The 14,826-nt window shown below is 37.6% G+C and overlaps 1 pseudogene; it reads left to right on the plus strand.

The window, feature by feature from the left end:
• The first annotated feature begins 243 nt into the window (after window positions 1–243).
• Window positions 244–11,047, plus strand: LOC140223179 (protein CNGC15b-like; annotated as a pseudogene).
• The last annotated feature ends 3,779 nt before the right edge of the window (window positions 11,048–14,826 follow it).

A 14,826-nucleotide genomic window follows, 5' to 3' on the forward strand; every position in this document is an offset into this window, starting at 1 on the left:
CATACCCCTCCCACATGAGCATTTAGCACTAACATGGCACGGCAACAAGGCATCTTCTCTCATCCCTCTCATTTTCCGCCCTCTCTCTCTCTCCCTCTGTCATTTCATTGGTCGACAGCGTGGCGGCACGGAGTCTTCATCCGCTTCACCTCCCGTATCCCCGTCGCATCTGTTGTTAGCGCTCTATCCTTCCTCCAACGTCATCATCTCCTCAACCGGCACAATGGTGATTCCCTTGCCTACATGGACGTTGTCATCTTCCTGGATCGACAAGAGTCACCTCGCCACGGCACCGCCGCACAGCTAGCTGCCCCAGCCGGCGCGCGCTGGTACTGCTTCTTGCCAACGTTTGCGTCGGCAGACAGCCGCCCCACCCAATGCGGGATGGTAAGCAGAGCGAGCGGCCCCATAGGAGCCAAATATCTTGAGTGCCGATGGTGATGGATGCGGCGGTGGTGGCACGGCGGCAGGTGAAGCAGATGAAGAGCTCCGTGCCATCACCGCTGACATGTTCAATGAAATGCCAGAGGAAGAGAGGGGGAGAGAGGAAGATGAGATGAATGAGAGAGAAGATGCCATGTCAGTGCTACATGCTCATATAAAGGGGTATGGACCTATGATGAATGACTTAACAAGTTTATGGACTCAATAAAAAATGCGCTTTCGGAGTCGTGGATCTAAGTGACACCTCTTTACAGATCTTGTACATTTTACTCTTATTTTTTCTTAAAATACAGTCATATTTGGTAAAAGAAAATATTGTCTCATATCACAAGCAATACTACTGCCCAGCTAGAGTAATGTATTTCAAATCAAATTATAACATATCTTTTGCTGGTGATTTAAAATTCTAACTTATACAGAAACATAATTTTTTTCTCAAAATACAGTCATACTTGGTATACAAGACTTCAATGTTTCAGGTCACAAACAATACTACTGCCCAGCTAGCGTAATGTATTTCAAATTATATTGTAACATCTCTTTTGCACGTGATTTAGAATTTTTAACAAATATACAAAAATATTCTTTTTCTTAAATTACAGTCATACTTGAGAAGACTTTAGCATACCACAAACAATACTACTGCCCTCCTGTTAAAACATTTTTCCAGTTGAAATATAACTTTCATACCATGCACCAACAAAGTTAAATTGTGTTGGGTTTTTTTAAGAAAATATAATTTCTGAACTCTGCTCCAACTAAATATGCACGTATCAAACTCTAAAGAAATGTTATTTTAGGTTAGGTTACACGTAGCTTAAACTTTAAGTCATTGATTACTTTTGGAATATCATAAGTTCATGACTTAGCATCGATACTGCAGTTTAATTTCTAAGCTTCACAAATATTTTTTTTTGTTATAATTCCAATATAAGCTAACTATAACCAACGTGTAGCAAATATTTATATAAGGCCACCATATATAAAATAATTAATCTTTACTTCATGTACTCACCATCTTAAAGCACAAATCTTGACATAAATCTGATGCACTAATATTCTCGTGTTGGAGGCCTCTAAGACACCCGGGTGACATCTAGATTTATTTTTATCTCTTTTCTCCTCCTATATACTCCCCCATCCCTTAGGCCCCGTTTGGATCATTGGAATTGAATTCCATCCTAATAATCATAATTTAGACACAAATTAATTAAGCTAATATAATTGTATGTGGAATATAGTTGTATATTATAGTTGGTGATATGGGAGAGATACTTGTATGCTGCACCTCTACTATAGAGAAGCGAGTCTAAGAGCGTGCTATAAGAATTGAATTCCATCTAATAACCATAATCTATAGAATCAATTTCCATCTCCCACCCCATGAATTTAAGATAGGCTTATATCTAAACTTTGGAAAGTTGTGGAATGCCACATTCCAACATAAATTAGCCTACTCCATTAAATAGATTCCAATTCCTTGGACCTAAACGGGGCCTTAAAAAAATCATTATGTGATTCAGAATTTATCCCACAATTCTTATCATAGTTACCTTATTTAATATGTGCATATGTACATTGGAAGTCAATTGGCACTAAATATGATTAATAAATAGGAACAAACAAAGTCATTTCATATTGTTGTTAATTTTTCTGAGATTTTTCAGGATGACTTTGTTCGGGATGAAGGGACTAGTTCAGTTGGCTCAGATTGCTTTTTATTGCCCATCTCTAACTATGGTGCCTTCTACATTACTATTGCTTTTCTTTGAGATAAGTAAGACATGAGATCGTTAGGAACAGAGAAAGCCTTTTATATCTCTCTAACCCTCACCGCCGCAACAAGAGCTACTTCTTCCATCCCAAATTACTATTCATTTTGGTTTTTCTAGATACATAGCCTTTGACATGAATCTAAATATATATTATGTCTTTTGTTCTATATCTAGAAAAAGTCAAAATGAATGGTAATTTAGGACGGAGGGAGTACCTTCCTTCCTCCTCCCTACCACACCGCTGTCCGAGCACACCGCCTGAAAAAAAGGGCATTGGTTTTGTTATGTGCTCATAGTAGTAGATCAATTCATGTGCATGTAGGAATTAATGATTCATTTGTTGATTGTTGATGCATTATGCTTTTTGTTTGTAAAATTGTTGAATTATTAGAAGAGGAACGAAGGCATGAGATATTTTAAAAATATTATTATCCTTTTAGCTATTTATACTTGCGTACCAAATTGATTTTCAAACTTTACAATTATTTATTGGATGTACCAAATTGTAAATTAGAGTATTGTCTTGGCATACCATATGTTAAAATCCTACGTCCGTGTGGCATATTCGGTTGGTTTCAATCTAGATAAACTATTTATTAAAATACTGCTTCCATTGTACTTTACGAACTAGTCCACTTACATGACTCTTAAGTGCTAATGTTTGCATCATGGCCTCACGGGTAACTAGATAAATCAGAGTGCTGGCAGGTAACAACGTACAGTTAAGCAGCGTTTATCTGTCTTGTCTGCTTTTAACTACTCCGTTACACTGGTTAGAAGTACGTACACTCAGAGCATAACGATCCATGTGCTGCTTGTCCTCCTTCGATCATAAATAAATGATAATTTGGGGATAAACACAAAGTCTCTAAAGCATGACTTTGATTATACGTTTGCTTTAAAATATTATTTTATAAAATATATGTAGTAAGAGTACAGAAGTATAGTTGTATGAAACTATGCTCCCTGAAAAATCACTCATATTCATTTCTCACAGATCCAAACTTAACACACAAAAAGTAATTCAAACCAAAGTTTCAAATACCTGGCTTAAAGACATCCCTAAAATTTTACTTATTTGTGACTGCAGGAGCTGCTGGACATGAATGTGTGATACGCCATGTCTTCCATTAAAAATCAAAATGTTCAATGCCACAGAATGTATCACTGTGCACTAACATGTAACTACCTCGCACAATTTGATATTTTAGGTTTCTAGTAGAGAACTAAGTAGTTTGATTATTTAAGAATGTCTAGCTAGCTAGATGCAAGATAATGTTACCTATTTGGCCTTTCAAATAAAAAACACAAAGCTCAAATCAATGTCTTGGGCACAGTTGCTAAGGTAACCTACCTATTCGGGAGTTCTCGACTCAACATAGGTGCTCGTATTTTTCTGATTTATTCTAGGATTTTACCGATGCAATTCTTTCAGCTATAGGCGACATTCTTGTCGACAGCGAGGCACCACTAGTGACTTCGTCAATCTTGTGGATCTGTCGGCTCAATCTTTTAAAGGAGTAGGGTTGCGTGTGTGTATTTATAGAGTTGAGTGTGCATATGCACGTGAGCATCCGCATCTATACTATGTTTCCTAAAAACAAAAGTCTTCTATGCAAACTAAACAAACTTGGTGTCCTTTTGTTGGACGATAAAGCATAAGTTAACTTATCGCTGTCTTTTCCCAAAGATCCATGATATGTCTTGTTTGGTGTGGCTTGCCCAGTTATGTAAGCACTCTTACTCAATTCTGCTTACGCTCTGGGATGTACTTTCTCCTCCACAAGCCGCCCACCAAATCCGTTGACACAATTTATGGTGGTACAACAAGAAGTTAAATACACAAAACATATTCTCTGCATTTTTTATGCAACGTTGAACACGGTACGTTTTATGTAAATCTGTAATCAGTTGGCTAGAGCGAGCAAAGCAAACACGCCCCCCAACCCAAGAGGAGAAGGTTCTGGATCACGACCGTGCAGGCCGTGTCGCCTCTCTTGCAGCCACTTCACCTAGGGATGCTTTGAAGAGCCTATGTTTGTGCTGCTTAGTAGCATTTTTGAGTGATGTTTCGGCTAGGAAATCAAAGGTTCTCAGCTGACGGCACGGTGAAGAGGAGCTCCTACCGAAAGGATTGGCAAAGAAATGATGAGGTGACTTTGCACTATAGTTTCTAATTGCATGAATTGAATTTTATCACTGGTGTAACACTCTAGGTATCACGCAATCCTAGGATACTACACAACTACACTACAAAATGCCGAACTAGAAATTTTGACAGCATATACCTTGAAACAAGGATAACACGGAAGCAACAATAGATAGACTATATATGAAGCGTGATTCTCCAACATAACAACCGCATAAATTTAGCAATATGAACAAGAATAAAGATAACCTAACATATCATAAACTTAGAGGAACACATATTGACATTATGTGGGATTATATGAAAATGTATGTTGTGCAACTAACCCACTTCCCACCATGGTAGCTTCAAAGGATAACCTGGGGAGGGAAAAATAAGAATGAGATTGGATAATCTCACCAAGCGAACTACTTTAACAAGCTATTTATAGGGAAAATTAGTTCTGTAGCATTGAAAGATCGCGACTTCCATAAAATACCACTGAAAGATATCGGCCTCGTAAAATACCACTGAAAGGTGTAGACCTCAACTGAAAATACCAATCTGTTAGATTTTAGCGTTAGCTCTGTTAACTTGGACAAAAATACCCCCAAACTGGTAACTGATGACTAGAAATATAAGAAACAAGCACAGGACCTCAACTGATAGCATTTCAATACAAGATCACTATACAAGTCACCCATGCACTAAATATTAACAAGCACATGAAAAATATTATTCTGGTTCAACACATGGACTAATATTGGCCAACACATTTTGCAAGCAACATAGTGACTAATGAAACACATCCTAGATATGAAGCTGCATCGTTATACCAATTAAACGATGCTATATGCATATGCATATACATATGAACTCCTACCTTCATACCCAACAAGATATGAAGCTGCATCGTTATACCCAATAAACAATGTTGTACCGGTATAGTCGCAACCATAGGTTCGCGACATAACTCCAAATGTCATGCAATGCAATGCAATGTGATGCCACAAGATAAATACCATCTCCAAAATCTCAATACCACATACTCCATAATGAAAAGAGAACAAGCCATGATAATATATACAGAGAGATGCACAAAGATCCTATTGGACATAAATAGTATCAACCATGATTGAATGATAGAATCTCATGTATGTCAAGTATCAACAAAACAATTCTTCATATCATGTTATTTATAGGCCCCCTTCATTTTAACAGGTATATGATACAACATAAGTATTATCATTTTTAAAATATGCAGAAAAGCATCAAACCGTAATCTAAGCCCAAACCACGTATATCATATTAAAAGGGAACTTTTAAAATAGAGCTAGAACTTAATTCTTATGTTTGAACACATATACCCAAAGACTTCTGGAAACTATTTCTGATCTTACTCGTAATCCAAACTTCATTTGATCCGCACATGTTAGCATTAAGAGACATAAAGTAGCGTAAATACCACACCAAGATCAACTTTCCTCTAAAATAGACCCGTCAGCTACGAAACCACTAAGGATTCATAGACTTCAGTACAGTAGAAAAAACATATCATAAGATAAATCACCAAGTATATATGCTATATATAAATATACTTTCAGCCCCATATTTTCAAAATTCCTCGTCCATTGAACAATCCATTCATCTATTCACCTATGTTAAAGTAAAGAGCTATATACCCATCATATACCTAAATTAGCAATGACATATTCATACTCGTCTCATAATTACAAACATCATGTATAAAATTTCAGATTATCACATGTAATTATGTGTGCTGCATTTTATAAGTGGAGGCAGTAAAAATAGAATGTTAAAGTTGTAGCAACATATAGCTATGTTCACTTGCTTTTACCGACCATATAAACATACAAGCCTTGTAGCAACACCACCTGCTAATCCAGTCATGCATTTCAGCACAACAACTCGAAATGGTATTCTAATACAAAAATATAAAGTGTCCATATGTCCAAAATCCTGATATGAATAAGAATAGACAAACTACATTCTCTATCACAATCATCAATCAAGGGCAACAATGCCTACCTTTTTCGTACCTATTTTTATACAACAGATTAGGTAAAAAAAATATATTTGAAAACTAAAGAGAATAAACTATAACTTTGGTAGCAAAACTATAATTTTATCAGGCCACTAACGTCGCCTAAAACATTACTCAAAACAGCACTTCTGAATCTGCCTAACCACTAAACTATGCAACCAAAAATTATGAAATTTTGCTGGCAGTAAGAACTTTTATCCCTCTACAAAAGTTTCCATAGTTGGAAGAGCCAATTCGTCCATTTACTAGATAAAAAACCAATGAACACACCAGCTCAATCTGCTAGGCAAATATGAACAGTCATAATAATCCGACCATAGGGAGTTCTACTCCACCAAAAAATTATCATTAAATACAATTCGACACCTAACATATCGTGCCCTAGACAACTGCAGAATCTGCCCAGAAACCACAACTAGCAAACGTAGTTATACTCCAATCTGACCTCTAGTCGTCTAATCCCCACGCCCAAAACCTGCCAAAATACTTAATTACAGGGTATAAAAAGATGGATTCCACGCTTACCTATGGATCTCCCATAAAAATCCGCAAGGGGAAGTAGGGTAAAACACCAATCTAGCAAATCTTCGATCCTCTCTTCCTCCTCGATCCATCTTGCTCATTCTCTTCTCGATCCTTGCTGTAGTGGAGGAGATCTAAATGGGGAAGGGAGCTATGGAGAGAGGAGGAAGCGTACTGGAGAAGAGGTCATGAGGGGAGGTGGGGGGGGGGGGGGGGGGGAAGGGGGCGGCACTAGGTCGGCCAGAAGGGGGTGGAGGTAAGGGTTACGTGCCCTCCTCTATTTTCCTTGATTCATCATCTCATCCATTCATTCTTCGACTCCACAAAATTTCATAATGTTAACTCCAAATACTATGAGTAGTTAAACGGATTGCTTTCGAAGAGATCTACACATCCATGGTCACCGATTTTCTGTACGAGCTATGGATCAAAAAGTTAACTTTTGCCCCTCCTTGAAACACCCGATCAACACGTACACCTTTTACACTTTCTAACATACAAAGCATATTTTGCTCAAAAGCACAATCTATTTGTTCATAGACAACCAATCATAAAAATAATAAATTCAAATGTCTTATGAACTATACCCCATTAATGACACTTTAATTTTTGGGTCGTTACCACCGGTGATTCCATTGATACTTTCAAGAGATTTTATGGTAATTTTTTTTGTGAAGGGAAAAGAGCATAACCATTTGGAGAATGAATGTTTTGAAATGTTGAAAATCTAGTTTGACGAAATATTTAAAACATTTTGACATATTTTCTCAGGCATTTTTCAAGGAAAAAACTCAAGTATGTTTGAAAGTCTACTTGATAGGCACATCTTTACTTTCATGTATTTAAAGAAGAATGATCCTTTTAGCTTTTGTATCCAGGTTGTGAACTGTCAATAAAAAGTACAAGCAAACCGTAGTAATATGTCAGGGAACATCTGTAACACATGTAAGGAGGAACATCTGTTAACACATGTAAGGATGCAAGTGGGTATCCAATAGTATTTTCTGGATCAGCTGATTAATTACGATGGCATGCCACTCTAGTTCATATCTCCTCCCAAATTATTTACGTAAAATGCCATCCTAATTCATTTTGTCAACTTTTTGGGTCGACCAAATGACCCAAAATATATATAACTTGCATCCCTAAACACATGGGCTACTTTAGTATGATACTGTAATTGCGTGAAATACATGCATTTGTGCTTTACAATGACTGCAAGTGGCAACAAAATAAAATAAATTCCAGTCTCATAAGCAAGTGCAACTTAGCTTCTGTTTATAGTAGACCTAATATAGTCGGCTTGGAATCAATTTTACAGTGAGGTTCCAAATGTAGTAGTATATATACCTTCGAAAGTACTACATGGTTTTCTATTGAATTTGAATTCCTCAGGTTTAACCCAAGCAAGAATAAAGGACGAGGCGAACTGAACACAGACACAGGTTCAGCTAACGCAACAGGAAACCATACAATTTACAAGTTAAAGGGTTGCCCTAGAAACTGGACATGCTGGCAATAGTGGATTCTCGACCCTGGAGGCAACACTGTAATGATATGGAAACGCGCCGTCCTCATCTCCTGTCTAGCTTCTCACTGCGTCGATCCTCTATTTTTCTTCTTGCTAAAAAGTTGAGAGCGCATACCCCTGCATGAAAATAGACCGACATTTGGCCATCGTGCTCACATATCTCCGGACTCTTATCGACATGTTCTTCGTAATCCATATTGCCACAAGATTTTTCACTGCATATATTGATCCAGTCTCAATAGTGCTCAGCAAGGGTGAGCTTGTCACAGATCCTAAAAGGATTGCATACAGATACATCAGAACGAATTTCTTCATCGACCTTGCAGCAGCATTACCAGTTCCGCTGGTGCGTGTCTGTTATAAGAAGCACAGCCGCAATCAGAAGAAAGTGGTAGATGTGTAATTACTAACTAATGCACCTTCCTCACATGTGCAGATCCTTGTGTGGGCAATCCTACCATCTTTGAGCTTCAGACATATTGACACCTCTGTTTTTTATTATCTTGGTCCAATCTGCAGTTAGATTATACATTGTAATTCAGCTCAGCATAGACATTATCGAAACAGTGGGCTTTTTGGCTAAAAGTGGGTGGAATGGAAGTATCTATAACCTATTTCTGTATTTGGTCGCAAGTCATGTGAGCCTTTTCATTCTCTTTAATTATACTAAGAAATATCATATTCACAAAATTCAGTAAAATTATTGAGTACTTGAAAGGATTAGCATGCCATGAAGGAACAATGTGCTTTAGCCCTCAGCCCTCAGGGACCTGATTAGTACTAATGACATCAGTGTTTCATAGGCACTAAAAGCACGTGTAAGAAGCCACACAATCAGGTCTAACATAATAACATTCTACCAGGTTGTTGGATCAATATACTATCTACTTGCAGTTGGTCAGCAGAAGACATGCTGGGAAACGCAATGCTCCGTCAAGGACCAGAAGACAGATAATGCACCATGTGATTTCAAGTTTCTTGACTGCATTTATGACACATCAAACCGAAGCCAAACTTGGGCAAAAAGCACGGAAGTATTCGCAAAATGTGATGTTAATAGTAACAGTATCAACTATGGCATATTCATTCAAGCAATGGAAAATGGAGTGGTTGCAATATCATTTCATGAAAAATATTTCTACTCCCTGTGGTGGGGATTGCAACAGCTAACGTACATCTCATGATCTTATCGCTACTGCTATGCATTTTGAATTTTGATAGTCCCAGTTTGGTACCATACTAGTATCAAGCAACAAATCACCCATACAATAGAATATTTGCAAAAGAGCTGTAATAATGCCAAGAGTGAAATGCCATTTTTTTTATGTTTTGGTGTCAGCACGTATGGCAATCCACTGGTGACAAGTTCCTACATTGGTGAAAACCTATTTGCAATAGCATTAACTCTTCTCAGCATTTGTTTGTTTGCTCAGCTAATCGGCAGCATGATGGTAAGTTATCTTCACAAACGGAGTAAATATCCATCTTGCTAACAACAGATACTTATGTAGTAGATCTTAATGAGGAAAAGGAATTGTCAACAGGTACATATGAGATCTCTTTATAAGAATTAGAAGATTGGAGGATGCAGAGAACAGAAATGGAGGATTGGATGACAGATCGTCAAATACCTGATGATTTGCAAAATCGCATATGCTAGTTCTTGGAGTACAAGTGGATTTCAACACAGGGAGTTGAAGAGGACTCGATCCTGAAACAGCTACCTGTTGATCTTCGTCGAAAAATAAAACAGTGGCTATGCCTTGATCTTGTTCAACGTGTAAGTGGTATTCTGGTTGTTGCTAACATATTCTGCAATAATGGCAACCATCTATTTTACATTTCTACTTGATATTTGAATGAGGAACCAGACCATAATCTTTCCATTGAAATTTTAGGTGCCACTCTTCTCTGCAATAGACCACCAACTACTTGACGCTATTTGTGAGCATATGACCTATTTCCTTTGTACTGAGGGCACATACATTATCCACGAAGGAGGACCCGTGAAGGTGATGACATTTATATTTCGTGGGAAGCTAGAGAGCTGCACAACTGATGGTGGCAGGACGGATTTCTTCAACTCTATCATCTTAAAACCAGGCGATTTCTGCGGCGAGGAATTACTCACATGGGCATTGCTTCCCAGCTCTGGTGACAGCTACCCATCATCAACAAGAACTGTCAGAACAATCACTGAGTTTGAGGCATTCTCATTGCAAGCAGATGAGCTGAAGTTTGTGGCCAGCACATTCAGGATGATGCATTCCAAGCACCTGCAGCACATTTTCCGGTTCCACTCACACCAATGGAGAACATGGGCAGCCAGGTTCATTCAGTCTGCATGGAGGAGGCACAGGAGCCAAGATAAGACAGCAGAAAAAGGCTTGAGCAGTAGATGGAAATTATTTTTCTCATTGATCGATGACAATGCCAATGAAAGGCATCATGATATTGAAGGGTCATCCAGCATGTCACAAGCTGCAGAATTTCCTTTCTCAAAGATTGCCACAATCTTCTTACAAGCACAGAACGATCAACCAGAGGAGCCTGATTTCTCTATCGGTGATCACCCAAACTAGCATAGCATAACATATACAACGATGTACACCTCAGAAATAGTAGAGTGATTAATTTAATAAAGATGGACCTTCCTTTTCACTTTTGTTTGTTTTATTAATTGAACACAACAATCTGGGGCTCCTGATGAACAGACAAGGAGGTGGGATGGTAGAGTTTCAGCATATGATTATTATTTTCTTCTGTTTCAGGAAATAAAATCATGATACAGTTACTATAGTTGAGGAAGTGTAATTGTAATTTTACCCTCGTTTTTTCAACTTTGTGATTTTACCCTCAACTATTCACAAGTCAATGCAATTTTGCCCTTGATCTTTGCGTATTTACCCCTGCTTTGACCGTTGACTAAGGGCAAAATCACATTGACTTGTGAATAGTTGAGGGCAAAATCACAAAGTTAAAAAAAAACGAGGGTAAAAACACAATGGCACTTAAAAGTTGGGGCAGGATCACCAAAAAACCTATAGTTCAGCATTAACGAATTCCAGTTGCACATGGCACCATTATAGATGCTAATCTGAAAGAGAATATGTTTCCAGATATCACAGAAGATGTACACTATAAAAGTGCTTCATGATGAATCTAGTAACATCAAGTTCATGTGGCTCATTCAGATATTTCTTTTCTTACATATTGATGGTTAAAAAAAGCTTGGCAGTCATGGATCCTAGTATGACACCTACTCCCTCCGGTCCCACAAAGAGTGTCCTTTAGTTTTGTGCTAAGTCAAATCATCTTATGTTTGACCAAGTTTATCTAAAAATATATCAATGCTTTTGATGTCTAACAAGTTTCATTAGATTTGTTATGAAATATATTTTCATAGCATACCTATTTAGTGTTACAAATATTGGTACTCTTCATTGTAAACTTGATCAAACTTAAAACATTTTGATTTAGGACAAACCTAAAAGGGCACTCTTTGTGGGACGGAGGGAGTAGTTGTTTCTATTGCTGCTGGAAACATCTGAGCCTGAATAAAATTTGGCAGTAATGAATTAAATAAAAGATTACAACCTGCAAGGAATTTAATTATATAAATAGAGTGAATAAAAAACTGTGCTAGAGAGAAATGTGTCAGATAAAAAACGAGCTGCACAGAGAATCAGATTTAGATAAAGACAACAAGAAAGGCATTAAGACCAAGCTTCATGCATACTGCAAAGAAAACAAGACTACAAATCTAGAAGTATCTGTTAAAAACTTAGCATGTCAGCTAAACTTGATTGACCCAATGTCCCTAGATGCCAGAACATTGTTCCATGATTATAGGAGTAGCTTATAGGACTTAGCATGTTCAGCTAAACTAGCTTATGAAGAATTTGTTTTCAATAATCCTGTTCACTACATAAAAGAGAATACACACAAAAGAAAGATGATTTGAGTGACAACTTCAGCCTTATGTTCTGTCATCCTTTCTCCCTAGACCCAACCACTCACCTAGTTATTCTGTTGTCTGTATCCTACCAGAGTTCATGTGAAAAAGGGTAACATAACTCCAGGTATTTTCCAGTTGAAAAAACTCCAGGTATTTTCAAGTTTTTTAAACTGTCAACATGCTACCTCAAGTGATGATAAAAAAAGGCAAATAGCACAAATGTTTTTGCAAACTGTACTGTGGGTGGCAGCAATGTCAGAATAAATTATTGAATATTCAGTGATGCAATGCGAAATGAAATGTCCACAACTACAAAATCACTGTCCAAGAAATAGTTCTGTCCCATGGTGGGGGACCCTAAATCCCTAATAGGCAACCTGTGTATTTCTAGACTAACTAATGAAATCTGATCATTGCAGTTTTGCAGCACAACAGAGTCACAAACAACAGCAGTTTATCACTAAAATTTTTTCTGTAACATTTTATTGACTTGGAGAAACATGCTGACGTCACTTTTCAGCCAAATGAATACATCCAACTTTCTTAAAGGCAACAAGGCTTAGAAACAAAAATGGATCATAAAACAAAAGAGGTACATAAGAAAAAGTTGTTAAAAAAGGTAGTCTCGAAATTGCAGAATAAAATCTATTTAGAGACAAAATTCTGAAGCCAACATGACATGTATTCAGGAAGTGACATAACGGGGTTTCTTTAGCCAACGACCCACTAAGACTCACGTATCTACAACTACATTCCCGAGCGGCAGTCAAACGGAGGCGCAGGGGGAAAAGCTAGTTCTTTCTAAAAGCAAAGGATCCATACACGCAGCAACTATGGTTGCTGCGGGGATTTTTCTTGTAGCTCGACTTTTTCAGGATTGCTGTACAGGTAGATTGACTCGGGTAAACAGTATCTTTTTCCTAGGATATTTTTGGTCACAGGATGTACTTTCATTGGTGAGAACATACTCACCATAAGATTAGCATTCCTCACTGCTAATGACCAGCTCTTTCAATTGTAGCATGGAAGTAAATTCATATTGCTTATGATAATCCCTGAGTTATACTTATTGATATCCAAAAGGCAAAGAAAAAATTATGTTCAATTTACATGACATGATATCTTTCGATGAATGCTAAATACAGCAAACAGAAATTGAGAAACAGTAATGATAGATTACCTGACAGATATACAGCATCACAGTTCTCAATTTCTCATTTCCATGATCCAATTAGCAGCATTCCAAAATAGTATTGCATTTGATCTTGTCCAACATGTGAGTAACTTCCTAGTCAGTGATTAGATATTCTGCAGTAAGCACCATGTTGCTTATTCTCATGTTTGAATGATGACATGACAAAACATTACTGATAAACATGTACATCGTGTTGCAAATTTAATTAATTTAAGGAGGAATGCTCCTGTCAAATGTTGACTGGGTGCTATATCTCTCAGAATTGGATCAGCAACTACAAGGTCTCTTACCTCCTGTACCTACAGTATCTGTGAGGGTGAGGTAGTCAAGGAAATGTTTTCAATCACTCAAGGACAATAACAAAGGTCCAGGATAGATGGTGAACGAAGAGACAGGACAATTGCTAACATCAAATGCTCATCGGTAACAGCCAAGTGGTAGCTAAGCTACCAGAAACAAGAACTCTCAGAATATAGCCACGAAGTTGAAATCAATCTTCCACCAAGTCAATGGCTCGATGTTTGTAGCAAGCACATCCAGGATGCTGCATTATAAGCACCTGCAGTACACATTTTGGTTCTAACCTGTAGGTGGGATTCATTCTTCCCATCGGTCATCAACAAATCAACGATGCAAAGTGTGTCTCAGAGGGTCCTTTAGAAACAAAAGCTCAGGCAAAAGTGGAAAAGACAAACCTAGAAAGGTCATCAGGCCCAAACAAGCATAGTTAAATGCTGAAAAATAATATTTTTACCATTTTGATAATCTATTTCCAGTATTTCTATTGATTTGCATGTGATATATGAACATATAATTGTATACATTTCTTGATACAGTCTGGAAAACCCAGAACAAAGTTCGGGTTAGGCTGGAGACTGAAAAAGAAAAGAAAACTGAGCTGGATTGATCATGAAACAGTTCTACGGTTAGTGTCTCGAATTTTCTAAAATTCTTCAGAAAAACAAAGAATGAGCAGCCAGAGAAACCTGATTTCAATGCAGAGATGACTCGGAATAGTAAATCAACTGCATCCATAAAGTTCAATGGTGTGAGTGGGAGAGTAGTTAATCAAACCCTAAATTTTCATAACCCTCTCAACTGTAAATCATTCTTTGATTCTACTGTTTCTGATGTTAACATAATGCTTGACAATGGTCAAGTGTCATGAATATTGCAAACACGAATGTGATGCCAACTCTAAGTGCAAA

The sequence above is a fragment of the Setaria viridis genome, chromosome 6 (assembly GCF_005286985.2).
Source record: "Setaria viridis chromosome 6, Setaria_viridis_v4.0, whole genome shotgun sequence".
NCBI lineage: Eukaryota > Viridiplantae > Streptophyta > Magnoliopsida > Poales > Poaceae > Setaria > Setaria viridis.